Source organism: Panthera tigris, chromosome B2 (genome assembly GCF_018350195.1).
Source record: "Panthera tigris isolate Pti1 chromosome B2, P.tigris_Pti1_mat1.1, whole genome shotgun sequence".
NCBI lineage: Eukaryota > Metazoa > Chordata > Mammalia > Carnivora > Felidae > Panthera > Panthera tigris.
Window position 1 is genome coordinate 3,698,978 of NC_056664.1, and position 27,217 is coordinate 3,726,194.

Genomic DNA, 27,217 nt, shown 5'->3' on the forward strand with positions numbered 1-27,217 from the left:
GACAGCTCAGAGCCCGGAGCCTGCGTTAGATTTCTGTGTCTCCCTTTCTCTCTGCCCTTCCCACCCCCCCCCCCCGACCATGCTCTGTCTCTCTCTGTCTCTGAAAAATGAATAAACCTTAAAAACAAAACAAAACAAGAATCTGCCATTTTTAACAGTTTTGAAGTGTAAATTCAGTGGCAATTCAGTGAGACCATCACCAGCCTCTATCTCCAGAACTTTTTCATCATCTTAAACCGAAGCTGTCCCCATTGAGTAAGAACTCTGCCCCCTTCCCTCTTAGCCCCTGCTGACCACCATTCTACTTTCTGTCTCTGAAACTGACTGTTCTAGGCTATTCCTTGGGTAAGGGGAGTCACACAGTATGATACAATGTCACCGGCTGTATCATGTAGCTGCCCGAGTCCCTACTTCCAACCCTTTTGCCGATATACCTAGAAGTGAAATTCCTGGGTCAGATTGTAATTCTAGGTTTCATTTTTCAAGGACCCACAACATTGTTTTCCACGGGGTTGTATCATTTTACACTCCCACCAGCAATGCGTAAGAGTTCCAATTTGTCCATATCTTGCCAACACCTTTTTCTTTTTCGGTAATAACCACCATAATGGGTGTGAATCTTTTCCTTAGGTTTCAAACACACTTTAATGACACTTGACCCCCGTCGTCTACCCCTTAAACACAAATTTATGTTGGCATTGCAGAGGCGGTCTGAATCGTGGCCTACCTAGTAGGGTGGGGAGGGGAGACTCAGAGGGTGGCCCCCTGCAGGAATCAGGAGACAACCCAGCCTGGGGGAGGGGAGACGACCCCACGGAGGTGAGGTGGTTCCATGAAGATTTCAGCAATGTGTCTTGTTAAGGAGAGTGTCAAGTCCTCAGTAATGAGATGTGTGAGAGGAACAAAGACGTTTGGAGACCCAGATAAGTACTGATTCTGCGGGGGAACTGCCAGCAGGTTGGGGATGGGGGGCAGGGCAGGAGACCGTGTGGAGGAGGGGCCTGGCAAGAACCAAAGGGTTTATTCCTGGAGTCCCTTTCCTTAGATCTTCAGGACTAGATCCAAGTTTCTGGACCAGATACTAGGAAGAAACAGAAAACATGGACACAAAGACAAAGCCAGCTATCAGAACCATGCTTCAGGATCATAACAAACAGTAAGGGTGATTCGATGCTAAGCCTGCAGCTTTGAGGGGCCCTGAAAACTCTCTTGCCTGAGCCTCACGTCGGAAGAAGGTAATTAGCAAAATCAGGACTATAAGGCCTGGGATCGTGGGTCTCCCGCTTTGGGAAAGAAAAGGCTGCCCAGGAAGCAAAACAAGGCAAGAGGGAGAAGCAGCTTGGAGCTCTGGGAACTTGCTAGGGAGAATGGATAACAATTTAATTTTAAAATATGATCCTGAATTCCTCCAATATTAGCAAAAAATGGATTATAAACAACCAGACAGAAATCAGCTGTCTAGTTCGCATTAAGGACGAACTAAAATACACGAATGAGGAAACTTCTATGAGCTGAAGTGTGTCACTGAGTTTTAAGCCTCAGCTGCCAAAAATAAATAAGAAACAGACATTCATAAATTTCAGGCGCGGGTCTGAGTTGACCACACGCTCATCTGCAGCCCCTCTGATTTGTGCCCTAACTCGGGATGATAACAATGTTACTTTTCCCCCCGTGATTTTACTTATTTTTTTAAAAAGGAGTATTTCTAACACCCGAAATAAGCCAATGCACTTAATTCTGTGTGATGACCCGGAACTCCAAATCTGTGGAGGAAAGTAGCAGTTGACACGTGTGAATTTTACCTCCAGTCTCCGGCAAAGCAGGCTGTGAGCGTGCAAACTTCATAGGGGTAGTAATCACAGTACCATCTACTTCTTTAAAGTTTATCTACTCTTAAAATATCCCCTGCACCGACCGTGGGGTTCAAACTCACAACCCCTAGATCAAGAGTCACGTGCTCTTGTCGCTGAGCCAACCGGTGTCTCCTACACTAACCTTTCCTGAGAGCTCCTGCTGTCCGGTAGGCGTCGTTCTAAACGTAAGTGAATATATACGCCCGTTTCGAGCACATTGCATTTATCAACACCAGCCTAGGAGGCAGGCACTACTAACATTATCCCCATTGTATAGGTAGGGGAGGAAAGCATAACTTTTAACTTTCAGTCGACTATGGCCACACTGAATTCTCTGCCAGCAGCGCACCTGTACCCCCATTTCTTTTCCTAAGTGGCCTCAGCTTCTACCGAACCTTTGGAGGTTTGTTTTCTGAAAGCCTGGTTCACCTCACCTCCCAATGAGGCGGGCTCCAGCATATCCCTCACCCAGGTCCCTAATCTCGTCCCCCCACCCCACGGAGTGACTGTACCTGGACATAACCTACCAAGGGTGCACCGCTACCTGCAAGGTCCTTCAGTCCTGTATCCATGGTCCTTTACAACTCCCGAACCCCGGGCGCTGGACCCATTTTTCAAGATTAAGAAAGGGAAACCCTAATTTCCAGAGAAAGGTATGGGGATCACTTTCCCGCATGTCCTTTTCTAGGAGTTCAGAGACACCTCTCGCTCTTTGCGGAGATAGATGGTCTGCGTGATTTCAGGTCTGCAGAAAACGTTCCCTGAGATGCACAAGCGGGGTCTCCAACTTTCAAGACAGGTGCTTTCACCAGCCAACCCCCGGCGCCAGAATGGCCTACTTGCTCACACAGGAAGAGAGTTCTTGCTCTTTTTCGGGGGCAGTTTGAGACCCAGTGAGAGACCCTGAAGGACCCCTGGCAGCGGGAAAGCAATCGCGTCTCCCCGCCGCGCAGGAGAACGGGGGGCGCGGGGTGGGGGCGGGGACGCCGTGGTCCGCGGGCAGGTGCGGCTCGGGTCCCCGCGGGCCGCCCCGCGTCAGCCTCCGCGCCCCCTCCCCGAAACACCGCGGGAACCTACGAGCAACTCGGGAAACAGATCCCAAGCCCGCCTTGGTTGCCCCTCTGACTTGGGCGGGGGGCGGGCGGGGGTGGGGAACACTATTTTTCTTCGCTGTCTCCCCCCCACTCCTGTCCGGAGCGACCGACCTTCTATAGCCATATTTCTAAAAAAGACAAAAACAACAAAACTCTCGCAAACGTGTTTTTTTGTTTGTTTGTTTGTTTGTTTGTTTTTATAAAGATGGAGAAAACCAGGAGTGAAATAGAGAAGGAAGGCCCGTCAAGTAGAAGCAACTGGGACGCAGAGTCGGGGAGTGATTGGAGGGCCCGCGTTCCACCCGCGCGGTCCTCACCCACCGGGTGCGGAAAAATCGATTCCACGGATCAGGTTGACAGGTAAAGAAACCCCGCGGCCCCTCGGGGACCTCGTGGCGCAACGGTAGCGCGTCTGACTCCAGATCAGAAGGTTGCGTGTTCAAATCACGTCGGGGTCAGTAGTTTTAGTCTCTGGGGGAGGCTCTGGTCTGAGAAGGGAGACGGATGGGGGTGTAGGAAGGTGCCTTCTCAGCTTTCTCCGGCCTTGGATCCCCTCCTTAAAACACCTCCAAAATGTAAATAAAAGGCGAGCATACGCAGGAACGTACGATGTTGTTACTGCATCCGGGGGCCCATAGAGACCCACTGCAAACGTTCTCGATTTCACTTTTCACCGGCTGGTCCGTTAATATTCCCAACCCTCCCTGCCTTCTCTCCACACGCTCACTTCCGTGCTGGCGGACCCATCTCTTCGTCTGTAGGTCCCTCCAACCTTTGCAAGCTTAGCAGGTGTGCCCAGACGACCGGTTCTAGTAGGCGACCTTAGCTCACCCGCTCCACACATGGGCCAGCCTTTCCAGACCGGGCGGTCGCATCGCCAGGCCGTCCGTCCTTGGTTCTCTCCGATTCCCTACCACTGCGAGGCACAGGAGAGGTGAATTCCTTTCCAGAGGCGAGAAAACCTGAACGTTTTTGTTTGTCAGATTGAGTCTGTAGGGAGTGAAGCACCAATTCAGAGAAAGTCTTCGGGGCCGGAAGTTCCGCGAACCCTCTGAAAGTCAATGTAAAGTATATGTGCGGGAATGTGCGTTTTCCTCTCACCTGGGGCTCAAGACTTCCGTCCGCCCCCCACGCCCCCAAGATTATGAACCATCACACCACAGCACAGGGGAAAGTGCAAGCACGTTTCCTTCATCAGAGTCTATTATTTTGTATAACTTAGAATGGCTTTAAGACACGACAGTGGGATACAGGCAGGCATTCTGTTCCAGACCTAACGTACACATTCACACGGTACACAATATCAGATGTCACAGCGGATCACGCCTTTGTGCCCCGGAGAAGCATACCCACAATAAGCTTTTCCATTTCTTCTTCACCCTTCTGTTGGGCGTTAGTTCAGGCCCAGGGCTAGTGAATTACAAAAGACAAATCATTACTACTCTAGAGAGAAAAAAGAGAACCCAGTTTCCAATTGTACAGATTGCAGGGGCAGCGGGAGGAAGGGGCAAACCAGACAGAAACTGAAGGTTAATTATGAAGAGAGACATCCCCGGAGCAGAGTGGCGCAGCGGGAGCGTGCTGGGCCCATAACCCAGAGGTCGATGGATCGAAACCATCCTCTGCTAAGTACAGTCCTTTTCGTCCCAAAGCAATCTTTAGCTCAGCGAGAGGGAAAGAAGAGATTGTTAAGATTGTTAATTCTTGTTTCAAATCTAGTGCGATGTTTGACTCTTTAAATTATATGCATGTAGAAAGGAGGATAGAAATAAAAACCTAACAAAATTTCCCATCTGCCGTGCGTATGTTCGGTGATGTCTGCTAAGGCCCTTTTTAAAAAACATATGAAAAGGTGCTCCGCATCACACGTCATGAGAGAAATGAAAATTAAAAATCACCTCTTAAAATGTCCAAAGTCCAGAACACTGACATCAAATGCTGGCAGTGATGTGGGACAACAGGAACTCTCCTTCATTGCTGAAGGGAAGGCAAAATGGCACAGCCACTGTGGAAGAGGGTTTGGTAGTTCCTTATAAAACGACACATGCTCTTACCATACCATCCAGCAACTGCCCTCCTTGTCGTTTGCCCAAAGGAGTCGACATATATGTCCACACGGAAACATGAACACAGATGTTTGTAGCAGCTTACTCATAATTGCCAAAATTGGAAGCCACCAAGATGCCCTTCCGGAGGTGAGTGGAATGCATAAATTGTGGGACCTGCAGACAGTGGAAGAATGCGCAGCATGAAAAAGAAATGAGATACCAAGCCACGAGAAGACACGGAGAAAACTTAAATGCCTGTTACTAGGTTAAAGAAGCCAAGCGGAAAGGCTACACATGATATGATCCCAACTGTATGACATTGTGAAAAAAGTCAAAACAACGAAGACGCTAAACGATCAGTGGTGGCCCGGGCGTGGGGGGGGGCGGGTGGGGGATGAATCGGCAGAGAGCGCAGAGGATGGGGGAGGGGCGTGAAAAATACTCTGCGCGGTTCTGTCATGATGGATCCGCGTCATTACACATCTGTCCAAACCCGCAGAATGTATAACACCAAGGGTGAACTGTAACGTCCGCTATGAACTTTGGGTGATTGTGATGTATCAAAGTAGGTTCCTCAGTTGTAACAAATGTCCCCCCGCTGGTGGGGGATGTAAGTAACAGGGGAGGCTGTGCACGTGTGAAGGCATGCGTGGGTACCGTCCTCTCAGTGTTGCTGTGAATCGAAAACTGCTCTTAAAAAATTAAATCTTGAAAAAAAGAGAGAGAGAGAGAGAGGAAAAGAATTGGTATTTAGAAATACTCTTTTTTGTGAAACTTCGATGCCTTTGAAAGGTCTTCCTTCTATTTGGTATTGATCATCTCATGGGAGGACTGGTCGATTTTGAAAACCATTGAACGATGTGATGTGAAGAAAATTGACATATGCAAAAGCAGAATATGAACTACAGTTGAGGCGTGTCTTATTAGCATTTTTGTTATTTTGTGTCAAATCACATTACAAAAGAAAATTTTAAAAGGGCTTAAAAATATTTATATATACAATTACATCGGCCTAAGGAAGATGGAGATTGTGAACCTCCAAAGGGGAGGTGGCTAACCAAAATGGCGAGCCAGCCAGGAGTCGAACCTGGAATCTTCTGATCCGTAGTCAGACGCGTTATCCATTGCGCCACTGGCCCCCACGCATGCGAGCGGGATTTACACTTAGGGAAAAAGGTGATGGTAGACTTACTAGGTCGCTCTAAATATGAATGTGTGGAATCTTCTCTTCCAACTTCCTTTGTCCCTATCACCAGGATTTCCAAGCCCGAAACCTCAGAATTCAAACGAAAGCGTTCTATTGGCTCTTTTGTTTTAGTTCACTCATCCAATAGGATTCCTTCGCGGTCAGTGAGAATTCCTCCATTTTGATGTAACTTGCAAACGTCTGAACGGATGTTTAATGGTTTTAAAAGTCGGCTGTAATTGAAGATCGAGTACAAGAGCAAATATATAAAACTCGCCCGTCGTAGTCGGCAGGATTCGAACCTGCGCGGGGACACCCCAATGGATTTCTAGTCCATCGCCTTAACCACTCGGCCACGACTACAGCTACTGGGACGCTTTTTTCCACTTCCGCCATGTTACGATATATCATGTATTCTAGGCTACTTCAGGATTTAGTAACACAAGAGGACGAAACAAACGATCCCCTCTAATGACACCAGCGAAGTCTCACCCAACCTGCGTTCCAGCACGTGGCCACCTGAGAATGCTTTTTGGGCGTTTTCTAGAATGCAAATCAGCGATTTGTGGCGATAATCCTCTGTAAAGAATTGCCTTCGAATAATCCTTTAAAAATCCTCGTATTTTTGCCGCAGTAGGACATTAATTCTCAGCGAATCACCGGACAAAGATGTCGTCACAGACACCCCATGTCTTCACCCGCCCAACCCAATGCCTGGAATACAGCAAGGGCTCAATAAATCGTCAGCTGCTATTGTAACCATCCCGTTCAAATTCAAGAAAGGGGACCCATCAAAATGTTCCATAGGGAAACCTGTCTCTTGTGCCTTGGTAAAGCTCAAAATATTTTATTAAAAAAAAATTTTTTTTTAATGTTTATTTTTCAAAATATTTTAAAGCGGCTGACGGAATGTTGTTGAATGGGATAGGGAAGGAGAAAATATTTCTGGCAGTCAAATCTGCTTCACTGCGCGGGGCCTTCTCTTCCAAGGGGGAGAACAACAACAGTATCTGATACTCTGTGGATGATAGTTAAAACGTATTTGCAAAGATCACCGTCAGAGCAAGAACAGATCCCCAGGATCGCCGCATTTCTGAAACTACACGATTATTATCACAATCTTATCTGTATGTGTAGGAGCGTGGGTGTATTAGTGTGCAAATAGGAGATTCTGTACTTCATCAATAACTCCATTCTGTGAACACAAGAAGGATAAAACATGACTGATAATCCATGCTCATGTGCTGAAAATAATCTCCAGCCCAGACCTTTCTTCTGGGCTTCATAATATATGCCGGCTTGGTAATTTCTTTTTGCACGTGCATGGGCATCTCAAAAGCACTATGTCCCAAAATGAATGCTCTACCCTTTCTCTGCAAACTCGAACCTCCTTCAACAACCCAGATTTTATGGGAGCCAAAGCCAAAGACTTAGAACTCCCCCTAACTTTCTTCCTTTCTCTACTCTCTCCCCACAGCCCGTAGATTATCAAGCCTTCAGTTCCACCTCCTAATTTTTTTTTCTCAAATCTGGCTCTTCCTCCCGAGCCACAGGCCCTTTTTCTTAGATCGGGTTCTTACAGTTTTTCATAGGAGTGATTGCAACAACTTCTTAGCAGTATTTTGGCCTCCAGGCTCTTGTCTCTGAATGGGTTCATTTCTTCATTCTTTGAAAAATTTTATTTTGAGCACAATCACGTGTCATGCATTCTGCTAGGTGCTGCTCATTCAATGGAGAGCAGGAAAAATATAGCCCCTCCTTTGAGGGCTTTCTAGAGTAAACAATGGTAGAAGTGAACATTTACAATTGGGTGTGGCAAGTGAGAGGTCCAGGGAGCCACGTGGCCTATTGGAGCAGTGCTAGGTCCCAGACGTGGCCACCTTGGGTGGTTGCCTGGAGGGTCACTCATTAGACTCCGAGTTGCATGAAGACAGTTTCCGGTTCTGCCTTTGTTACCTCTGAACGGGTAAATGGGTAATCAATGAATATATGTGGAATGAATCATATTCGAGCTCAGATCTTGAAGGATGTGTGGGAGCTGGCCAAATTGGAAAGGTGCGTGGTGTTCTAGACCTAAACCTCGCAGAATAGGAGAGAAACTGAAGAAAGTTCTGTCTGGCTGGAACATTGCATTTTCGAGGGGCCCAGGGAGGGGCAGCGGTGAGAGAGAACACCAGAGACGCAGTTTGGGGCAGATGGCGTAGGTCGGGCTGGATCACCACCGATCCATGTCTTTACCTGAGCGTGCAAATCTGTGTCCCTTCCCTCCTTTAAAGTCTTAAAAGGTACTTTGTGGCCTATAAAAAGGGCACAAACGGCAGAAGAGGCCCTCGTCATGGGAGCTATCTGACCTTCTCAGCTTCCTTTCCGGCCACGCTGTCCAGGGAGCCCGGGAAGTCCTGAAGCGAGGAAGCGTCTGCTGGTCCTCACAAGGTGCGGGTTCTCGGTGCTGAGCCTCTGCCTTTGATTTGCGACATTTCCTTAGTCCCTTTCTGTTTGGAACAGCATCCCAACTTCCTGTTGCTGTTACTGTTCTGACATTGACTTAAAAAAAAAAAAAAATCCAAGCCGGTTATCTTCTAAAACGTCTCACATTCTGACTCTGTCTCCCTGTCTCCCAAGGCAACTTTTAATTTATTCCTCCCTGCTCTCTAAACCAGAAGTTAAATCGCAGTGATGGATTAGATCGTTTTGATTCGAGTACCTAGTTCCCATCCAGAGGCATTTGTCTGGGCATCCAACTGACAGGGAAGCCGGAGCGGTCCCCTCCGAGCTTTCTTCTCCTTTGCAATTAGCAGGGAACCTTGGGGGTGGGCCTTTACCACCACGCGCGTGCTGTTTCCCGCTAACCCTGTTAAGGTTTTAAGATCCTTAATGCTCTTTGCTGAGTCTCTTACTTCTCTGGGGATTGCGGACGGTGGCGGGTCTTCTAATCCTACCCCTTGCCTACATTTGTTAGAGGCTGCCGTCGAGCGTGACCTCTTTCCTGCCTTCCCCAGGCTCCGGTCTTTCCTGGGGTGCCCAGGGCCGCCTCGCTTTCCCGCGTTCCCGGGGGTGCAGGTGGGCGGGCGCTCAGCAGCGCGGGGCGGGGTCTGGGGCGGGGCGCCGAGCGGGCGCTGGGGGCTGGGGGGCCGGGGAGCGCCCCCTGCAGCCGGGCTGGAACCCGGGCTCCCAGACGGGCGCCCCGCCGAGAGGGTCGGGGACGGGCCGGCAAGGTCCGCGTTTCCGAGAAGCTCCCGGGGGCAGCTGCCGGCCAGAAGAGGGGGTGAGCGACATCGAGGGCCAGTCACTCGCGGGGAGGGCAGCGGGGTCACAAACGGAGGCGGGGGTGTGGAGGAGACCTGGGAGGAGGGGGTGGGGGGTAAAACTATGTTAGCGTCAGAAGGAGAAGAATCTGTTCACGGACTGAACCGAGAAAACAGCAGCAAGTAGCAGGAAGGGCCTGGAGTGTAATAAGTGAGCCCCGCAGCAACCACGAAGGGATTCGAACCCTCAATCTTCTGATCCGAAGTCAGACGCCTTATCCATTAGGCCACGTGGTCCTCCTGCAGCATGAGGGGGTGTGTGGGGAACTTTTGGGGAAGGAAAATAATCTTGGCGCTGTGACTGCAACATCGTGAAATCATTATTGCAAAGCAAGGCGTTTCCGAGGCCTCAGAAGTCTGACAGTCTGGACTCCTGACTGTAGGGAACCATCCAGAGGTTGATGGAGGGAGGTGGGTGGGGGGGTGGGTGAACTAGGTGACGGTCATCAGCAGGGCACTTGTTGGGAGGAGAACTGGGTGGTGTAAGTGATGAATCCCTGAATTCTGCCCCTGAAACCAATATCACTCTGTATGTTAACTAACTGGGATTTAAATAAAATCTCGAGGACAAAAAAAGAAATCTTACAGTCTAGTGGGGGAAACAAGTTGGGCCGCGGGGTCAGAAATGTTGTCAGGTTTCCAGCAAGATAACTGCGGAGGAGAGGAGGGTGAAGCGACACTAACCAACAGACAGTGCTTTATATTTGGACGGCACCTGGGAGCAGAGGCCACAGCCCTGAGGGGACCGTGGGCGCGGGGCTGAGCCGGGAGAGGCAAAGACCAAACCCGATTGCTCCCCGTGCCCTGGGACCACCGTGGCAGGGAGAGATGGTGGGATAAACACAAGAATTCATTTCTGCGCACTGCGCGAATCCCTCTCGGAACAACTCCAAAATAGAAGTTCCAATGGGACAAGTTGGGGACAGGAGATAACGGCCACAAGATCTTGCCATCTGGAAGGCCGAGGGAGGTTGTCAGACTCCAGAAAGCGGGGGCCTAAGCAAATAGTGTGGGAGAAGCAAAGAGGCAGTCGCATTTACCCGTGCACCCTCCATCCTGGCACCCCAGGGCGGGGCTCAGGAATTGTCAGCAGGGGCTTCCATCTGGAAACTTCCAAGTCAGGGGGCAGAGCTGTGTGTCCCACCGGCCCCCCTTCACAATGTTGAAGGCCTAACCCCCAGCCCCTCAGGATGTTACTGTATCTGGAGGTAGGGCTTCTTAAGACCTAGACAAAGCAGGGGAAGGTCATATGGGTGGGCCCTGATGCAACGGGACTGGTGTCCTTCTAAAAAGAGATTAGGACACAGACACGACAGAGGAAAGACCCAGTGAAGATACGGGGAGAAGACAGCCATCAGTAGGCCTGCTGACAGGGTCGATCTTGGGTTCGTAGTCCCTGGAAATGCCAGAAAATAAATCCGTGGCTTAAAGCACCCAATCTGTGGCACTTAGCTGTGGCGGCCCCTGCTGGCTCAGACATTGTCCATCCTCCATCCTGGAAGGGGACAGGAAATTTATTTTCTTGAGAGAGGAAAGTAGGTGATCTCCAGGCCGGAGCAGTGATTTTCCGCCTTTCCCCCGAAACACAATCGCCTGGAGAACTTGTTGGCACACAGGCGGCAGGGGCCCATCCCCAGAGTCCCCGCTTCGGTAGTTCTGGGGCATGGACAAAGATGTGCCTTTCTAGCAAGTTCCTAGCTGAAACTGATGCTCTGCTTCAGGGGACCGCGTTTTGAGACTCACCGCAGGAAGGTCAAGCACAGGCTACTAAAAAGTGGGAAGAGCTCGCGAAACAGCCACCGGATTTGAGTTGTTGCTTATGTACAAACTATACAGACCAGAAGGCCGCACATTCTGACGGAGAGGAGCCGGAGCCGGGAGCATTTCCAGAAGTGATGTCGTTTACGCTGGGCTTTTGAGACCCAGCAGCTTTTCAGCAGGTCGGGGGTGGGCCTGGCGGGTGCTGAGAAAGGCAGGGAGGCGGGCCGGTGCGGGGCCAGGAGTCTGTTTCAGAAGAGGGAGAAGTCTCGTGAATGACGGGTAAAGCAGTTTTGCCAAGTTTTTTGCCATCGTGATGCCTGTTTCACTGCGGATCTAAATAGTAAGCACAGGAGAGTTCTCAAAACAGGAGAATTCTGAAGAGTTGGAAAGACTGAGCCTGAGAAAGCACTGAGTTTTCCTGAGAAGGGAGCATTTGGGTTTTTGTATTAATATTTAATGTGGTCAATTCCTTTACTTTCTTGGCAAGGCATTAGCCAAGCTGTGGATAGTGGGGAGAAAGCTGACCCAATCCACCCATCAACAGAAGAAAATCTTTAGAATCTGGAGGAGAGGAGACAGGATTATTTAAATCCTAATTTGGCAGATAAAGAGCCTTTTCCCTGTGGCCTCGTGGCGCAACGGTAGCGCGTCTGACTCCAGATCAGAAGGTTGCGTGTTCAAATCACGTCGGGGTCAATTGCAAATAGCCTTTTTTAGGGTAAAGAAGCAAGGCGATTTCCCTCCAAGGTATACCCAGTAGGTGACTTTGAGAGGCCTCCCAGGAGTTGTGATTGTTAAAAAACAAAATTTACTGGGCCAATTGTGAAGATCTTACTGACTTTATTCAACCTTTCAAGCCCGGGGCAGCATCCTCTGTAGTAGAGAGAAAGGAGCTCCAGGGAGCCGTACAGAATGAGACTCTTATAGGCAGAAGGGCCTGGGAACGAGGACGTTATACTGGCATAACACAGGCTGGTTCAGGCAGAGTCCTGTTCCTTTATGGGATGACGGGCGTCTATCAGGCAGGTTACCTACCTCGTGCTGACCCAGGGATTTCTCGCTGACTGGTTTAAGATTCCATTTCTGCGACATGCTAACACTGTAACTGGTAAGTCTAGGTCTCGGTGTGGCGATTGGGCTTAGCACAGGTGACTCCATCTTGGGCCCGTGGTCCTGTTTTTAACATGACAGAAAGGACAGAATATCTGCTCTGCCCGGAGTTTTGTGGCACGCGTTGTGGGGAATCTCGCTGGGGGAAGAGCCCCCGCCCCCCAATGGACAGTGCGTCCTTTGCAACCTTCTTTAAAGAAAGGTTTCACGTAAACACTCTCTTGGACAGTCACCACGTCGGGGGAGGCACAGTCTTCTGTTTCCCTCTTTCTGCTCTGGTTGCTTTCTGGACTGTTCCTTCGCCCGGCTGCCTGCAACAGGGTGTGCCTCCTTCCCTGCTTCATTCCCGCCCCTCCCCCACCCAACCAGGAATCTAGAACCATCCTGGGGACGTCCTTTTCTTCACTCCCAGGTCTGAGCAGGAGTCCCACTGAGTGTGATTTCCTAAAACGTCACAGCCCATCTCCTTCTCTGTTCCACCAGGACCTCTTTTCTTCCATCAACATCTCTTGCCCTGGGTGTTGACAGGGACCTCGTCCCAGATCTCCTCGTGTTCCGTGAAATCCGAGTCCTTATGGCGCATGTCTGTACACACAGATCTTGTCTTGATTATCCTCCTCCTTTAAACAAAACAACCCAGCGTGTGTCGCCCAGGCCATTCGGTTCCTCAAATATGTGTCGCTCCTTCCCAGGACAGGGCCTTTGTCCCCGACCTTTCCTCTGAAAGGAATGTTCTCCCTTGTTTGCTGCATGATTCTGTTGCCAGGTGAGCCTGGGCCTGGCCTCAGCCAGCTCCATGGGCCTCGCCGAAGGTTCTCGGTCTTGGTCACCAGAATGAATTCAAGGGCAGACAAGTAGCACAGGAGTGGGAAAGTTTATTAAAGCGGAAAGTACACTCTGCAGATGTGAGAGCAGGAGAAAAGGGGGTGGGGAGAGGAGGGGGAAGGGGGAAGGGAGAGAGCGAGCACTCGAGAGTGAGCAGGGAGAGGGAGCAGGGAGGTTTGCGCTGGAACTGCCCATGGGGGGTTGTGTTTCTATCTTTTTTTTTTATTGACAGTAGTTAATCGGGGGCCGAATATTTATTCCTTGGGGGTGGGAAGCAGAGTTTTGCTCTTTCTTCCTCACTTGCTCGGGGGCTCCCTGCCATGGCTCCTCCCTTCGGCCCCCGTGTGATGGGGCTTCTCGGGGCGTTGGGCCCGGACAGGCCTCTGGCCTTCTCCAAATCCCAGCAACAGAAGAAAACAAAACTGGCCCGTATGAGCCCGAAAACTCCACTGGATCAAGTTGCATAACGTGCTCGTTCCCCTGGCCGGTAACGGCTTCCTCCATGCTGGCCTCCAGGCCTCCTGTCAGAGCCTAACTGACAGCCTGGGGGGACACAGCCCCACTGACACGAACACCAGTGATGTGTGTTATACTGAATATATCTGCTTCCGATAGAAATACGGTAAAATTTCTGACGTTCGAAGGTTCACTAAAAAGTTACATGGAATAGAAACCAGTAACTAATATTTGACGGGTGGTTTTATGTTGTTTTTCAAACCGCTTTAATGGCCATCCTCTGAATTTACCTTCGACGCCCCTGGAGGAATGTAGGCACCCTTTAGGCACGAGTAAACAAGAACGAAGGCATTACGTGACTTGATCAGGTTGATTTTTATGTCTCATGCTGTCCAGTTCTCTTTTCTTCTGTTGCTAGGGAATCCTATTTCAAACCTATTTCTCCTGTTTGGAGAAACCTATTTCATGGCCCCAGTTCTTACTTGAAGATCAATTTGCTGTTGGAGCTTCCTCCCCTTCAGAGCGGCCTAATCACACCTGCCAAGTAAATACTGTGAGTTCTCTATTCTGAAGAAAAGGTGCAAAGAGATAGAGACCAGGAGATAGAGGCATGTGAAAAACTGGCTCTCACATGTTTCGTATCATCCGGACTATCAGAGCCCATTACCTCCCAGAAAACCAAACTCAAGGCTCACTTTGGGAAAGATAATTTTCATGGATCGTCAATGGTTTTCTCTGTGTTGGCTTTTTCTCCAGACAAGTGAAAAGTCCTCAAAAGCAAGGGATATAACTTCTGTTTATTTCCATGTCCCGCTTGGCTTTTGGTTCCCAAGCCCCACACCGACCTCGGCGGCCAGTGGCCACCCTCCAAAGGGCAAGTCACGGGGATGTGTGTAAGGGATAGGATTCGGGAGAATTCCTACTTTCAGCATTTTCTGTACTATTCTCGCGTCTGATGACCATAACCTTCTTATACAAACTTGGGTCTTCACGGCAGAGTGACGATAGGTCTTTTTTCCAGAATGTGGTAACTTGTTTCAACCTCCAATTGAGCGCTTTGACCCAGTAATTAACCGAATTGGCTTGCATCCTAAAGGAGAGATTTTTGGAATTTGTTTCCATTAATGATGTAAGGGGGGAAGCGGGGGATGGAGAAAAGACATTTTTATATGTTGGGTATTTATACTTGTTTTTCACCTTCAAAAGCCCGCATATCAGCAGTTTCACTTCTTCTAGGTCACAGGTTTTCTGAGAATGTTTAGGTATAATTTTTTCTTTGATTGGGTTTAGAAAAATTCTAGGGAAAAAACGTACAATGTCATTGCTGTTTCCGGAGACTGTATAACTGTAGCTATAAGGACAAATACGGGAGCAAAAACACACGAAGCATTGGTGGTTCAGTGGTAGAATTCTCGCCTGCCACGCGGGAGGCCCGGGTTCGATTCCCGGCCAATGCAGCGCTCGCCTTTTACCCAGCGCGCGGGTGAAAACATTTTGACCGAAAACTTACAAGCTAAAAGTACGTTAAAGTAACAGTGTTTCTTGTATCCCGGTTTGGCTGAGAAAGATCAAAGCAAGCCCTCCTTTTGCAATTTCAGCTTATAAATGATGCCAATTGGCATGCATTTGGTTTTCCCCATGACCTGAGACGTCTTCCTGCTGGAGGGGGCGTGCACTCCGACCTCAACCGGTCGGTCTTTCCGGGGCGAATTGTAAGCTGCTGGCATTTGAGGGGCGGAGGGTGGCCGTGCACGGAGCCGGGGGTATCCTTTCTCAGTCTTCGAGGCAATCGCTGAAAAGCACCCAGACATCTATCTCATAAGTAAGAAGGCGCCAAAATTTACTGCCTTGAAATTTAAATTTGAAAAGCCAGTTTGGTGTGGGGAGCAGAGTGGCGCAGCGGGAGCGTGCTGGGCCCATAACCCAGAGGTCGATGGATCGAAACCATCCTCTGCTATCTCCTCGGCACCCTTCTTTAGCTCAACCTCAAATTTTAGAAAAAGGGAGTGGACCGGATCTGGAGGTGTAAGAATCCCCAAGGGAATTTGGGACAAACACCTGCTTCCTGTCTTTGCTTCCCTTTGGTCCCTTGTAACTCAATCTCTGAGTTGGGTACCCCCGCACCTGTTGGATTGAATGCGACGTCCGCAGGGGCTTTGGTATTTCCCACGACAGGCAAACGTTACAATTTGTAATAACTTCTGTTATCAACGTCTCGATATTCAAAATCTTGTTCTTTTTAGTATGATGACAGGCGGTCCAGAGTTGTTAGACCAGCAGGAAAATCAATTTACAAACAGGGAAGATATTATTCCTCATGGGAATATATCCAGACAGCTGGGGAGCAGTCGTGTAGTCGTGGCCGAGTGGTTAAGGCGATGGACTTGAAATCCATTGGGGTCTCCCCGCGCAGGTTCGAATCCTGCCGACTACGGAGTAGTGTTTTCTTTCCAGGTGTTACACCTGCTGGACCAACTTTGGAAGCTGCAAAGTACATAAAACAGCACGAAATACACCAATTTCCTGGGTAATATTATGTTTGCCCTTGAAACTGTAAGCAGGTAGTTGTCTTTTAGTAAAACAGCGGGGGAAGAAAATTTTTGAAACTGGGGAAAACATTAGGGATTTCTTCTGAAACCACTATACGGATGCCGAAAAGTGCCCAGGCTTTAATCTTTTTTTTTTTTTTAATTATTTTAATTTTTTAATTTTTTTAAATTTCCAATTCCCTATCCAGCTCGGGTCTGACTTCTGAAACCGAAATCCGAAATCCGAAATTTGGGCACATCCAGTGCATCACTCTTTTACTCGTGAGCACATTTGGTGTTTTGGAATCAGTATCTCAAACAGGAAATTTCCAATCTTCCCTCCTTCTGGAGTCCTCCTATTCCACTTAGGAAGCCAGAACTGCAGAGAGGATGCACAGAATAGAGAATTTTCAAAGCTGTTTTCAGTTTTTCAGACACTGGCTTTGTTTTCAGACATCGTTTTCAGACGTTGGCTAAATCTTACTAAGAAAAAAAAAAGAACTGTGGCGCTTGATAAAACTGGCAGATACACAATACTGTATATGCAACGGAAATAAGAGTAAATATAACAAAAATTAATCTTTTATTACACTTGCAATTGATCCACTAGAGAAAGCGGATAAGCAAAAAGAAGGACGGAAAAATACTTAGAAATGTAGAGGTTCTTCTTAATCCTTGGCATTAAATTCCCATGCTACCTTTAACTTTTTTTCTTCTTGAGTTTTCTATATTTGTACACGTCCGAAGAGATATTTTAAGCGTTGACACTTTCCTCTATAAGCCTATAGGCAGACAAACGTTCATCGTCCAGGTTAGGTATTCAGGAAATGCACAGCTTTGATTTTTCTAGGAACATTGGCACTCGAGTCCTCTGTGGGCCCTGGTGAAAATTCTAAGCAAAGACGAGCTCTGTGGGGCTCCCCCCGCCCCCCACCCCCAGCCGAACAAGTCTGTTGCCCCCTTGGATCCAGGGAACGTGGACCTTCTGCACCTGTTCAGGACAGAGATCCAACCACACGCATCCGACGCGCTGCAAAGAGCTTCCAAACATTTGCCAGGGGACACGACTGTCATCGGCCCCATGGTGTAATGGTTAGCACTCTGGACTTTGAATCCAGCGATCCGAGTTCAAATCTCGGTGGGACCTGCCAACCTTTTAGTATCTTCTCTTCTCTTAAATCACCCCCGTACCTGGACTTGGCCAGAGACACCTGTGCACTCGGGCACCTCAGCACTCAGCATCCCAGTTAGCAGGGCGACACTTCCCTGCAGAGCTGCGTGGCTTGTGCGCTTTTCTGGAATTCTGTGTCCTCCTCTGCATCGCCCCCCCCCCCCTTCATTGGGAAACCAGGTTATCCTCTGGATGCCCTAAGTACTCCTGTGTCACACCCCGGACCTCAGTTCCGGGTTTGGGTTCCAGCAGGTTCTTGGTCTTAACATTGTTTACACGTGTGAGCCCCAGTTGTCCTGTTTATTTTGGAGCATCTGCTGTCTGGGATGTAGCAGATTTCCCACTGATATTTAAAAAATATAAATACTGTAGTCCATAACATGCTGGATAGAATGACAAGCCCTGCATTTAATATTCATAGATATTCCCTCAAAATACATGTGTGGTGGCCCCATGGTGTAATGGTTAGCACTCTGGACTTTGAATCCAGCGATCCGAGTTCAAATCTCGGTGGGACCTGCTTTGGTTTTGGTCGCCTGTCCCCACGTTTCAATTTGCCAGTGCATCCTGCTGTGTGTGGGGGCATGAACTTTACACTTGAGCTTTCTTCCCCAGAAGAGCCTCCTGTGATTCCTTACTCTCTTCTCAGACTTACGAGAAGCGAAGTACTTTGTGTCCTCGTGGAAAACATTCTGGTCTCCCTGGGTTCCTGATGTCAACCTGATCCTCCTTAGTCTTAAGGCCCTAATGGCTCACGTATCAGACGCCCCCCCCCCCCTTTTTCTCCCCCGCGGTTCACACAAATGTTCTGGAGGCTAACGCTGACCTTGAAAACGTCCAAGCCGTGGAGTGAGACCCCAGCCACCCCTTTCCAATTTCTCTAGACAAGAGGCTCTCTCTTAATGTTCCTTAGATTGAATTTACGCCCGGACATCTTGAAGATCAAGTGACCAGACTCAAGAGGATACGCGTCTTCCCTTGAAGGTTTGTTATACAGAGATCCCATGGTGTGACGGTTAACCCTCTAGGCATTGGATCCTTCCGTTGACTCTCTTGTCCTTAGTTCGAGCACATCTTCCAGTGATCTCAATGACAGCAGGAGAAGAGCCTCTATAAACTCCTCTGGCCTCTAAACTTCTTCACGCCTGCAAAACTTCTTCACGCCTATTAAGCCGCAGTCATGGTCATGTTTTAGAACCTCTGTATTAGTTTCCCCTCGCTGCCGTAGCAAATTACCGCGTATTTAGTGGCTGAAAACAACACGAATCACCCTTCTCACAGCTCTGGAGATCAGAAGTCTAAAATCAAGGTGTGAGCAGGTTTTCTGGAGACTTCGGGGAAGAGGCTTGTTTCCTAGCCATTTTCAGCTTCTAGAGGTCTCTTCCCCGGATCACCTCTTGCTTCTGTGGTCACGTTTCCTATGATTAAGTCTGACCTTGCTTTGGGTGCTCTTGGAAAATCCAGGATAATCTCTTCATTTCAAAATCCTCGATGTAATCGCATCTAGAAAGTGTCTTTTCCCAGGTAAGGTAATGTATTCATGGGTTCTGGGGATTGGGATGTGGGTCTATGTTAGAATGCATGACTCAGACTACCACAGCCTCTATTAACGAATGGCAAGTATCTACTAATGCTCTTTAGATTGATTCTATTGATCAGGACTTTTTTCCAAAGGTAAAATATGCATCCAGCTTCCAGACACGTCTTTTCTTCAACAGACACTCTTCTGTAAGGGCTCCATGGTGTAATGATTAGCATTTGAACCCAGATCTGGCAATCTTACGGTGCCTTGTGCTTTTACCTTCTCAATGGCATTCCCTCGCTGCCACGGGATCTCAGGGCCATCAGGCCTTCCTGACTTTGTGGGTTATTTGTTGTATAGATCCCAAAGCAGAGTGAGACCCGTCTGGCTCTGGCCTTCTGCTAGGACTCATACTTTGCAGGTAGCTCGTTTTTTCCTTTTGCTTAGTCACCAAGTGCTCTATTGAGAGGCATTGCTGGGACCTTCCCACTGGGAACATTCCTTCCAGGTCTTAGTGGTTATAGTTTTCCTTTATCTACCTTTCTTTACATCATGTTTTACAATTCCCGTCCTGACACTCCCAAGCCCAGATAAATTCTTTTTCTTTCCCGCAACATTTTAGACTTCGTCACTCACTTAAACTTAAAAACGGTGACAACTTTGTGCCTTTTACCTGTTGTATTATATGCACTGCCAAGGGATCCCTTTTCTCCACAGAGTTACCAACACTTGTTATCTGTTGACTTGATGATGATAGCCATTCTAACGGATGTGGGGTGCTTGTGGTTTTGACTTGCATTTCCCCGATTATTGGCGATGTTGAACAGGTTGGCCAGTTAGATGGTTTCTTTGGAGAAATGTTCCATAAAGGGAGGTCTACACAAAACGACGTCCAGAAGCCCGGGGAGCAGGAAGACGGAAGGGAAAGGCCGACAAGTCTAGTTGTTGGAGAAATGGTTTCTCAAGGGGATTTAGGGACAGATGCGTGTCTTGGGTGACCCCACCTCCTATGAGACCTGCTTTTATAGCCTTGGGGACTGGGAGCACACAGGGAGGACTTCCTGGAGGAGATGTTGGAGACTCACAGTTGTATCTCCAGAGCTGACTGAGGACATTGTGCCCGAAGGTGTACTTATCAGGGTGGGGTTGGACAGAAAGAATGTGTGTGTGTGTGTCGGGGGGGGGGGGGAGGTGGGAGTGTGCTCAGGAAGGCTTCAGGTCCCAGGGTGGCCGTCATAGCAGATCTGTCCGAGATGGTGCCAGTCTGGTCCATGCAAATGTCTATATGGTTCTCTGGCCATTTTTAAATAGGACTTGATTGTTGTTATGTCCATTTTTAAATAGGACTTGAGTTGTATGAGTTCTTCCTCTATTTTGGGTATTAAATCCTCCTCCGATATATGGTTTGCAAATATTTTCTCCTATTCCATAGTTTGCTCTCTCATTTTCTCGATGTCTTTTGCCCCGCAGACGCGTTAGTCCCACTTGTTGACCTTTTTCTTTTGTTGTTTGTGCTGTTGGTGTCTTGTCCAAAACAATCGTTGCTGAAATAAATGTCAAGGAGTTTTTCCCCTTATGTTTCCTTCTAGGAGTTTTATGGTTTCTGGTCTTATATCTATGTCTTTAATCCAATTCCTGTTAATTTTTGTGAGTGCTGTGAGATAGAGACGTCCACTTTCAGTTTTCTGCATATGCTTATCCAAGCATGGATCCATCCAGGATTTGGCTTATATCCCATATGAAGCTTGCGTGGCCTCGAAGATGTTGCTCTACATTCTGTCTGTACCAAGGTTGTTGACGTTTTTTTGGTTTTTGTTTTTAATCACGAAAGACTGTTGTGTTTCGTCAACAATCTGGCAGACAGAGGCGAAACGTGAAGGCATGTTTGTTTTAATAAGGTCTTTAAAAACACCCCTTTAACTGAGATTCCCCAAGATCCCTGGAGGCGTGTGCTCTTCCTTGGGGCCGCTGCAACAGACCCCTGATCCACCTGCTGGCGTGTTCCCGGGGATCTGTGGCCGGGGGGCATCGAAATAGGCAAAAAAGAAAAAAAAAAAAAAGACAGTACATTTTTAAAAATCAAACGTACTGTACAAAACAAACAAAACAAATAGAACCAACACAGAACACAGCTCCCTCGGATGGTCCTACGATCCTTCCATACAGTCCAAAAATCTTTGGCCTGACATTCGGGACAGGTTACAGTTCGACTTTCACGCCTCCCTTCCAGCTCTCGCCCAGTCACCCTCCAGGACTTCCTGGAGAGGTGACTGTTTCTAAGAAGCGCTCATGGTGCCCAGGACGGCCATCCTCCTGGGAATCCTGCCGAGGAATCTCCCGCGCTAATAGACGCAATCCGTGGTTCCGATGTACGGGCCCTAAGAGGGACGACGAAATCCAGTTAGATTTTTAGAACCAAAGCAGTCATTGACTCCGTTCCGCCGTCAGAGGCTCCCGTGTTTCCTTAGGAAGAGTGTTTTGTTTCTCTTCGGGTCCGCATCCTCCTCCCCCGGACGTTAGTCTCTTCTTTATTTTGTTTTTCGCTTTGTCAAGGTAAGAGGGCCCCTTCCAGGGAGCAAAGGGATCCACTTCATGAATAGCACAGTGGGAATGACAAAAATAGACCTGTGCGCGTGACAGCAACATAATATTTATCCGAGACGCCACCAGCAGGTGACGAGGTGGCCGAGTGGTTAAGGCGATGGACTGCTAATCCATTGTGCTCTGCACGCGTGGGTTCGAATCCCATCCTCGTCGCGGCTGTTCCCCTGCGGCCAGGGCAGTGAGGTTTTAGCTCTTGGCGAGCGAGAGGGGTGGCCCGATCTTGTTGGCAGCCCTTGTAGGGAAAGAAACAGAAACGGTAACTTTGGCTATTTGCAACTTACCCATTTAACCGTTTTACAGAGGGGTCGGAGGGTGGATTTGCTCCCATCGCCTCGATGGGAACGGCCGCCGGAAACTCCGGTCCCGGAGCCCGCGTCTTCCTTCGCGGGTCAGCCACTCGGCCCCTCCGGCCCGCGGTCCCGACGGAGGTCGCAGGCCGGTTCCCTGCGCCCCCGCGCCGCCGTGACCTCACGTCTCCCAGGTGAGGTCCAGCCGCCAGTGCGGGTGCCGGCGCACAGGTGATGCTGGCGCCCCCTTCCGGCAAAAGGTCCTTTTGCAAGCCCCACCTCGCACGTACCTTTCGCGTAAATTCGCAAAGAAAAGCAATTCTCTAATTTTTTTTTTTTTTAAAGTAGAATCCTAGTCCATCAGGGGGCTTGAACTCACGACCGCGAGATGGAGAGTCACGTGCTCTACCGTCTGAGCCAGTCAGGCGCCACGCCGTCATTCTCCATTTTGTGTTTTGGCTGAAAGAGTTTAAATCAAAGATCTTTTCCAAGCGCCCCAGCCTCTATTCGTTTCTCCCTTCTTTGCTCACCTTCTGCCATTTGCATCTCAACTGTGGCACATAATCCCATAAAATCTCCGCCGTCACCTGTTTTCACTTTACTATGAACTAGGCAGCAAGGGTCGGGTATACCGCGTACAACGACACAATTTGTAGGGACTGTAGAGATGATCTCTTTGAAAACATCCCCCTCTGTCACCTGTCTCCATTTTACAGATGAGGAAACTAAGGTAGAAACCAAGCCAACTGTTTTAAAAAACTCATATAACGGGCCTTTCCTTATTAAGGTTCGGGCGGACCAAGTTCTTCGGGTGATGAGATCTTTCCAATATGTTCCGATCTTGCAACTGACACTGTGACTTTTGATATCTAGAAAATTCTTAAGTACATTTGTCACGGGCCAGCGGATCTTCGAAAAACCTCACGAGGACTGAGGCCCACGGAGCACAAAATCTGAAGCAGTATCTGATTTTGAATTTTATCTAAGAATATCTGGCTTATATGGTATATGTAGTTTGAAGATGGTTTACAAACTCCTAAATGAAAGAAAGCATCAGACCGTTAAAAATTAGATGAAAAAAATCGCAAAAGAAACCCTGATAAAGTTCCTAAGTAAAAATTAAAAACTACCACATGGCCCAAGACACCCCGTATCTAAACAAAACCATAGCATGGTAAAATACAGCAAACCGGAACAGTTTGTCACTCTTATGACATGCAGAGCATATGTTCAACTTTTTAACCCATCTTTCCTTAGCCTGGCTAAGTGATGGATGAAGGGAAGATACCTCATAAAAGTTAATTGGCTTCATCTCAGTGATATTTAATGCTTCAAAATTCAAGATAATTGATCTGCCAAGACCTACGAAGGACACACTGTGGTTGATCAAAGTTGGATTTATTGTCTTGTTACAAGGAGGGGGGCAAAATATGGTGATCTATTAAGTGACTCGGCTACTCGATGGTTGGGTACCTTAATAGTTTTTGTCTCCAAGGTGAGAGGATCAAAGCAAGACGAGAGCTAAAATGGGTTTGAAAAAATGCAGTAGTCCCTCACGTGAGCCAGGGAAGGAGGGGAGGTTTGGTAACTTTCGTTACATGCGCAACGTTATTGCTTTTCATCTGCGTTCATTGCTTTTCATCTGCGTTCAGACATGATTACGGACAGTGTTTTGTTTTCATCTTGCTTCATCATGGTCACAAAGTGGCCTTGCCTGTGGTTGATGTCCCTGGAAATTATTTATGTTCAACAGGAGTTTCCTAGGGCTTAGCTGGGAACGCCAGGCCAGCTCCTAGCAACACTAAGGCTGAGCTCTGAGCGTCAGGCCAGTTCCTGGCTGTCAGTGGCTACTCTTCTCTTTCTCAAAGTGTGTAGAATTCATACACGTGAGAACTCATTTTTAATATGGAATATTCAGATAAAAGGAAAGGATGAATAATTGCTAAAATTCAAAATCAGCACAGAGCCCAAAGTGGGGCTTGAACTCACAGAGCATGAGATCACCACATGAGCCAAAGTCAGAAGCTCAACCGACTGAGCCACCCAGGTGCCCCTCGTTCCTGTCTTTATCCGAGTCCTTTGCCTCGTAACTAACTCCTCAGTTCCTCTTCAAGAGATGGAGTGTCGTCCCTTGTCTCTGGGCTGGGGCCTGAGGATGACTTGGGTCAATGAGATATTAGACACAAGTCAAGCAGGGCCTTTAAATACGTTTGCCATCTTCGTGAGAGGACGTCCCCTCCAGGGAGCGGCTGCGATTTCACTCATGGTCCCAAAAGGAACATGCTTCAAACTCACCGGAGCCCCTGCAGCAGGGGGCCGAGGAGCCAAGTGGAGGTGTACCCGCAGCTCAAAAATACAGCCTTCGGTTAAGCTTGGCTTAGGTCATTCACCTTCAGACGCTTGAGTAATAAATGCTTACTGGAGTGTCTTCTACGCGTTTGGGTTTTGTGTGTTTGTTACGGGGCAGTAGCTGACTGCGACATGCAGTCTTTGCTGCTTCCCGGTCATGATACAAATCCTGACACTTTCAAAACTATCTTTTCTAATATATCCTATAATTTACTTATAGATTATATAATCCACTTATTCCCCTCTGTGTTTTCTGCGTTGTTCCCTTCCCCTCGCCCTCTCCCCGACACCAGGTCTCTTAAGGACACGGGCTTTTGCATACTTTGTTTACTGTGATCCTAGGACCTTAGATCCTATATCCTAGAAGCTTAGTGCGCTCCATAAACACATATTACACTTAGGAGTCTGTTCTGCCCCTGTCCAGCAGGGCCCAACGCCCTGTGTTTGTAATCCACATCCAGGAATCTTTCTTCTTTATTCCTGTTCTTCCAGCCACTTTTCCCATCCATCTCTAGCGAGTGTTATTTGTTTTCTGAATCCCCTTCTCAAAGCGGAAAAGCTTACACATCTATTGGGGGGCCCATATATTCTTATTCTCGGGATTTGGGGACAAGCCCCTAAGCTCCAATGACCATTTAAAGCTCGGGATGTCTGCAGATGGCCCTGTCGTTTTTGATTTTCTTCTCTTTGACACTTTCTGCTCTGGAAAGGCTGTCTACTCCTTTTGGTATCCTTTGCTGTGAACGCAGGAGAAACGGAAAGAAAAAGAAGAAGGAGGGAAAGAATTTGTATCAGGGACATTTTTGTCTTCTTGGATCAGGATTTCTACTTCCATGAATCTCCTGGAGAAGGTGTGGGTGAAAAAAGTCAGTGCAGAGGGTTACATGCCAATCCGGTCGGGAGGGGGAAGCTTTTGCATATTCCCAGGAAACCAGAAACATGCGAGCAACTTAAATGTTTCTTAACCATAACTTTATCTGGTTCTTTTGAGATGATATCCTTTCTCTGGCTTAGAAAGGGATACTTAGTGTCAATGGTACATTTTGTGAGGAAGGAGGCAGTGAGTGGTTTCTTAGGACATTAACGCACTGCAACTTTTTCTCCTCTGAGAAATCTCAACCTCTGGGAACTGGCGCTCAGGCCGCAACTTTGCTTTACAATTTGGACTCAACAGCTGTCTAGAGAAACCCAGAGTCATACCAGAGGCCTAAAAGAGAGGCTGGGAGAGGAAGAGGTAATTATTCCCTTGTTTTAACAGTGCTCTGATCTAGCAAAGACATTCATGCGCTCATGTGATTTGAACAGACTTTCACCAGGAAGTCAAGAATTGGAAATCACTCTTTGTTCATCCTAAAGTTTCAGATTCAGTTATTTAGGCACAAAAATGTGGTTTTTTCTGTGTGTGTGTGTGTGTGTGTGTGTGTGTGTGTGTGTGTATGTGTGTACTTTGCACCACTATCTCCTTCTGTCTTCCTGTTTGCCCGCACACTCTGGAAACAGCTGGGTTCTTTTCTCGACCTTAATTTTTCCGTTCTGTAATTCAGGTTTGCGTATGACCTGTTCTCATCCTTTTGATGGCAACACAAGGGGAGGCAAAAAGGCAGTTAAGAGGGGAAAAGGAGGGTAAGAGTGAAAACCAGTAACACAGGCTGCAGCGGCAGCCGGAACCTCCAAGGACGCACAGACTCAGCCCCGAAGAGAAAGAGACCAGAGAAGAGATTCGGGGACAAACGACAGGTTCCCACGGTGCCGGCCCCTGGGCCCCGCGTCAGTCTGAGGCTCAGCGCTTTCGCTTTACAGATCCGACTCCCCTGGAAACACTGGTCCTTCCAAGGCTTTTGAGAATGGCCTGTTGAGGGTAGGAAACGGGTTTGCAAAACAGGTGACAGGTGGTCTCTCCCACCGCGTGAGATATGGCCACTTTGGGGGGGGGGGTGGGGAAGGGGAGTAAATGCATTTTAAAAAAAAAGAGAGCCAGCGCTAACCACGAAGGGATTCGAACCCTCAATCTTCTGATCCGAAGTCAGACGCCTTATCCGTTAGGCCACGTGGTCCCCCAGTACACGTGCGTGTCGCAACACTTGGAAAGTATAATGAGCTTTCCGCCGGGTCCTGAGTCTCAAAAGAGCGCGCCCGCCGCCCGCGCTTTCTACACTAGATTACCCGGGTTATTTGAGGCCCCGGAGTCGGGACTCACCGCGGGTAGGATCTGACAATTATGATGGGTACAGCGTGGGGGAGAAAAGTCACTCCCATTCCCACTCCCGAGCTGAAAACCTGTTCGTGGGACCGAAGAGATGCCAAAGCAGCGCCTCTCGTCTGCATCCAGGGATAGAAGCGAACCCAGAGCGTCTTCCCTGTTAATATTCCGCCACAGTCACTCGTCTCAGACCCTCGGTGCCGGGCTGCCCGCCGGCCCGGCGATCGTGTCACCGCCCCCACAAGGCAGTCAGCACCCGCACCGGCGTCCTTGTCGCTGTCTTGCAGGCCCCGGGGTCTAACAAGTCTCCCCTGCCCACACTCTGGTACTCTGCGATCGTTGTCACCTGCCACCAGAGCGCTTGTCACATCGTGTCTCTATCTGGAGAAGAGCGTGCTTTTTGTTGGCGTCGCTTAGGCCCTTGGAGTGGTCCAGGCTCATTGATATTATTTGAGGTTCCCGTACATGAAAGGAGAAACACTGTCGCGTTGTCACAGACATGGTTAACGAGTTTTACATTTGGTAGATGACTCAACACCGGAACGTGTTGCAATAAAACCATTCTATGGCCGAGGTGTTTATAGAATTGATGATGCTCTGTAGAGTGCTCGGCCCAATAAAGTGGAAGAGATTTACACTTATATTTTGGATGGCTTCTTTCGAGTTCATCAGTGAATCTGTGTGACCTTGCTTAAGGATACTGTCGACAATCTACACACGCTGCATTTCCTTAATTTTCTTAAGTCCCAGACCTTGGGAGCACTGGCCCTCTTGGCTCATTTGTGATAGATCTTGGCTTGTGTTGACTAGTAAATCAGCAGCTTCCGGAGCACAGACATGGGATTCTTTACGTAGTCCTTCTTTCCCTGTCCATGGAATAACATCAGGCAAATAGTAGGAGCTCAATAAACATGTGCT

The 27,217-nt window shown here is 48.5% G+C and overlaps 13 non-coding genes across 13 annotated transcripts; 9 read left to right on the forward strand and 4 right to left on the reverse strand.

Annotated features, from left to right (window-relative positions):
* The first annotated feature begins 3,333 nt into the window (after window positions 1–3,333).
* On the forward strand, window positions 3,334–3,405 carry TRNAW-CCA. Its single transcript has one exon. It is a non-coding gene; the product is annotated as a tRNA-Trp (tRNA).
* Window positions 3,406–4,503: 1,098 nt separating this feature from the next.
* On the forward strand, window positions 4,504–4,575 carry TRNAM-CAU. The gene has a single exon. It is a non-coding gene; the product is annotated as a tRNA-Met (tRNA).
* Window positions 4,576–6,061: 1,486 nt separating this feature from the next.
* TRNAR-ACG lies at window positions 6,062–6,134 on the reverse strand. The gene has a single exon. It is a non-coding gene; the product is annotated as a tRNA-Arg (tRNA).
* Window positions 6,135–6,462: 328 nt separating this feature from the next.
* Window positions 6,463–6,544, reverse strand: TRNAS-AGA. Its single transcript has one exon. It is a non-coding gene; the product is annotated as a tRNA-Ser (tRNA).
* A 3,106-nt stretch (window positions 6,545–9,650) lies between these two features.
* Window positions 9,651–9,723, reverse strand: TRNAR-UCG. The gene has a single exon. It is a non-coding gene; the product is annotated as a tRNA-Arg (tRNA).
* A 2,148-nt stretch (window positions 9,724–11,871) lies between these two features.
* On the forward strand, window positions 11,872–11,943 carry TRNAW-CCA. Its single transcript has one exon. It is a non-coding gene; the product is annotated as a tRNA-Trp (tRNA).
* A 3,081-nt stretch (window positions 11,944–15,024) lies between these two features.
* On the forward strand, window positions 15,025–15,095 carry TRNAG-GCC. The gene has a single exon. It is a non-coding gene; the product is annotated as a tRNA-Gly (tRNA).
* A 428-nt stretch (window positions 15,096–15,523) lies between these two features.
* On the forward strand, window positions 15,524–15,595 carry TRNAM-CAU. The gene has a single exon. It is a non-coding gene; the product is annotated as a tRNA-Met (tRNA).
* A 395-nt stretch (window positions 15,596–15,990) lies between these two features.
* Window positions 15,991–16,072, forward strand: TRNAS-UGA. The gene has a single exon. It is a non-coding gene; the product is annotated as a tRNA-Ser (tRNA).
* A 1,169-nt stretch (window positions 16,073–17,241) lies between these two features.
* Window positions 17,242–17,313, forward strand: TRNAQ-UUG. Its single transcript has one exon. It is a non-coding gene; the product is annotated as a tRNA-Gln (tRNA).
* Window positions 17,314–17,784: 471 nt separating this feature from the next.
* TRNAQ-UUG lies at window positions 17,785–17,856 on the forward strand. Its single transcript has one exon. It is a non-coding gene; the product is annotated as a tRNA-Gln (tRNA).
* Window positions 17,857–21,534: 3,678 nt separating this feature from the next.
* Window positions 21,535–21,616, forward strand: TRNAS-GCU. Its single transcript has one exon. It is a non-coding gene; the product is annotated as a tRNA-Ser (tRNA).
* Window positions 21,617–26,080: 4,464 nt separating this feature from the next.
* On the reverse strand, window positions 26,081–26,153 carry TRNAR-UCG. The gene has a single exon. It is a non-coding gene; the product is annotated as a tRNA-Arg (tRNA).
* Between the last annotated feature and the right edge of the window lie 1,064 nt (window positions 26,154–27,217).